We start from the raw sequence: 4,104 nt of genomic DNA, 5'->3' as shown, positions 1-4,104 counted from the left end.
TGGGCTGGGAAGAACATGAAGTGGCCGACCAGTAGATAGGCAGTGTTTGGGGTCTGGGGGCTTGGCACCCTGTGGCAAAGGGTGAGGGCACACGTCCTGTCGGAGCTGGTCGTGGGATAGCATTGCTTGGGGTTACCTACTGTTCACCCTGAGCGGCAAATTTCATAATACGTAGTGTGACGGTTTCTTAGCACACTTTTAAAGCCTTAAGAATCGCTAACAGCTCACAGAAAAATTAAGTGCTGCCATCTGGCCTCGATGCCGTCTCTAGTAATATTTAAGCCTTGGTTGGTCGGTAGTACCATGGCTGGTAGGGCACTGTTTTTTGATCATGAATTCACAGAGTAAGTGCCTGAGTTGCATATCTAATGAAAAATTGCATAGCTTGCTGCTTTATAGCTATGTGGAAATATAGATGTGCAGAGATTTCTTTAGGCCCTCTTGCAGTGTGCATTGTTTGTAAATAGCTGGTTCTTGTCAAGACAGGCATTGCAAGATGATTTTGTGGTAGTAACAATGAGTGTGTAAATTTGTTGTCTGTGGCATTCCATGTAGTTACAGAAAATTTAGGTCCAGGATGGCAAATAAGGACTGGAACAGAATTGGGGTCTCTTAAACTCCAGTTTTATGTCTGAGAACTTCAGTTTTATGAAGTGAGTTGTTACATGAATTACTGCATTATGTGAAAGACTTGTTGCAAAGGTGAATGAAGTTACAGTGTAGTCTTACAAGATTGCATTACTTCAGTGTTCTGTATGCTGTTTTTATGGTTTTCAGAAGACAGTGGCAACAGATAAGGAATTGTCAAAGAATAACTGATCAGGCAGTGGACATAAACTTTCTGTTTTAATTAATATTGCTTGAAGAGTAGATTTTTTTTTTCTAATTCAGAACAGAAAGCTTCAGGAGTTCGCATTAGTATGGCTGGAGCTATATTCAGTTTCTTGGAGAGGAAGGGGTGAGATGTGGTGGTATTACTATAGAAAGTTTATGGCTGTGGGAGTAACATCTTTAAAAAAAGAGTTGAAACTCCGTACATTGTATATCAGTCTAGAAATAACTGAAGAATTGCCAGCAGTCACCAATTTTTGCTGCCTTTAGTTGGAGCGACAAACATTCTGTCTTTTGGTATCTTCTGCAGCTTTTGATAGTATCTCTTTCTGGATTTGAGTGTCTTAGGTGACTTTACTCTGCCTATGATTTGTGTGAGGGAACTTTCTTCTGTCCCAGCTACTTTAACCGTGTAGTTAGGGTATTTGCACTGAAAGTTGGAACATCAGTGTTGAAACTACAGTACATTTACAAACATCCCACAACCACTTACCTACAATTAGATAGAGGATATGCCTCCTAATCTTCCCTTTTGATTCAGCTTCTCTCACTAATGCCATAATAGCATGGCTTTAGGGTTCAGTCATGCTGCCACTTAATGTGTCTATCAAACTCAGTGGTCAAGACAGGTAAGATTTTTTCCCTCCATACACAAATGTTTCCAATTTTACGTTTCTTTGTAAAGTGATGAAAAAACTAAGAAACCAAACAAACCAACCAGGAGGAGGGCAGTGGATCCTCTCATGAGGCTACAGAGTCATGGTTGCTGTCTTTGAAATGCAGGAAGTGCTGGTTGTGTCTTTCAGTACATGGTTGAAAGCTGTTCTTGAATCATTACATTGCCTTTTTAAAAATACAGAGTATCTATACATCTTGTAACATACATGATTTGGAGGAGGATTTGTGTGCTTGAAAACAGGTTTTTTATCTATCTACTAATCTTCATAAAATTCCATCTCCCTATAAACCTACTTGCTCATCTTTAAGTTGTTGTGGCCGTTCTACTTACGTAAATCTTCATACAAAATAAACTTTTAAGAAATTCTATCCTTACCACTGAAACTTTGCTAGGTTTTTATCAGCTGTTCTGGTGACAACACAAAAACACCACTGCCACCAGTGTGGAGTTTGGTGCTGACAAGTGTAAACACTCAAGGCTGTGTTAATCTTCTGTACTAGGAAATGAACTTCTTGTTTTGCTTTAGGAAGGTGAAGCTTTTTTTGTGTCTCCGTATGTAAATTGGAGGGGAGCCTTTCAGTTTCAGACAAGTTATTTTAGGCATCATCATCTGGTTATTTATCTAGCTGTGTTCAATATGGGCTAAAATCACTGATTCCAAGGTGTGTTCCTGTTTACATTCCAGAGTCGAAAGTGAGCTGATGTGAAAGAAAATGTAATCAATTCACAAGACACTAGCAATACAAGGTGGAAATTGCATTTCAAAGATGATGATATCTAAAGAAAGCTGCACTGTACAAACAGTTGGCGTTGTAGAGGATCAGAGGAGAGCAGGATGGGTGCTCTATAATGACTGTATTGCATCTTTTTCACTGACATTAAAGATGAGTTCACTGAGAGGAAACAAGTTTCTAAAATAATTTTAGTGCCCCAAAGAGACTTTATTTTAGGGTTGTCTCTGTCTGTAGAAATCCTGTTTAAGTGGTATTTGCGTGTACAGTTAGATATGAAAGAGGAAGTGTTTCTCCAGGTGCCAGTGTGGTTATCATTCAATGATAAACAGTGAGAGTCTTGCTTATTGCACCACAGTTGACTAACCAGTCCGTCTGAGGGTGGACTACACTGGCTACTGTCAGTGAAGTCAGAGGTGCCAGGAGTTCTAATGAGGCCACTGTTGCAAGCTGTAAAAAATGTAAAAATGTTCAATAAATCTCTGAACTTTCCCTCCCTTCAATTTCCTTTATGGGTCCCTAAAATGTTTAAGTTGCCTCATTCTTCTGGCTTGGCTCTGAAGTGTTTAACATCTCATGGCTGCTGTCCTTTAGTCCTTTCTGTGTTCATATTCCATGTGAACACCTGTTAGGACTTTTTACCAATGGAAGGCAGTATGAGATGCACAAATCAAATTCCAGCTAAATTTGGCGTCTGTTACGAAATTGTTGAGTTGACCATGAGTATTAAATTGATTAGGATTCATGTCTTGACTTATTTCCTTGTTTATGTCTGTTGAAACGGAAGTTCATTTGACACAAAGTCTGATAAATATAATGCATTAGAAACAGTTTCAGTAGTGGGAGAAGAAAATCCCTATCCCGTTTTATAAATGGCAAGCTAAGGCATGAGGTGTGATACGCAGAAGGATGTATCAGGCTGGCAGACAACTCTTTCCAGATTTCCTGGATTTTAGTCCATTGTTTCACATTTGCCTCTATCAGTTAAGAAATGTTCTAGGATTCTTGATGTAGCACTGCAACTTTGTATTATGTCTCTGTCATCCTGTGTTATAATTGACTGCTGATACAGTTGTAGTTCCTTTTGGGATTGCGTATCAAGGAAAGGCTTAAGAAAAGAAAGACACAATGTTGTGGCCTAAATTAGGGTTCTGTGTACATCTGTATTCATACAACTACTTTAGAATATGAAATGGTTTAGCTTGAGAACTTTAATTAACTTAAAAAAACTCCCGAATGCAAAAGAACCTAACCCCAAAAGGTACCAAACAAAACTCAAAACCTTTAGCAAACCTTTAACTTTTCAGGTAGTGCTGTTCTTAGAGCAATGATGCACATGTTTCAAGTGCTGTTTCAGACAAAGGGGAAAATGCTTGACTTGTCCTTACCTTGAGACAATAATTGGTTCAAGATTGTGTTTAAACAGCTTGTAGCATATTGCTAAAATGAATATAGATATACTGCTTCATATCATAAATAGCAGTATAAAACCTAGGTACACTGAGAAAAGTTCTTTTTAAAGACGAATGATTGCTAACACTAGTATGGCTGGCTGATAGCATATTGTTGACAAATCTCTGGTTGTGCATCTGACAGTTCATAGTGTATAGAGCTTAATGGGGAAGACTGCAATCAATGCTCAGAGAAGAGGTGGGCAAAACAGTACTTACTGTCTTAAACCATAGAGTCACTAAGGTTGGAAAAGACCTCCAAGGTCATCAAGTCCAGCCTTTGAAGGGCTGTCTCAGTTTTGAAAGACAGGTGTCTGCTAAGGAAGGCAGAAGCCCCCCCTTGAAGTGGCAGATATAACCCCTTTTCCCTCTAAGTTACTATATTTTGAAACCAAGAGCCTTAGGCGAAGAT

This window comes from Corvus brachyrhynchos, unplaced genomic scaffold, assembly GCF_000691975.1.
Source record: "Corvus brachyrhynchos isolate BGI_N302 unplaced genomic scaffold, ASM69197v1 scaffold28, whole genome shotgun sequence".
In the NCBI taxonomy this organism is placed as follows: Eukaryota; Metazoa; Chordata; class Aves; order Passeriformes; family Corvidae; genus Corvus; species Corvus brachyrhynchos.
Note: the sequence above shows the minus strand (reverse complement) of the source record.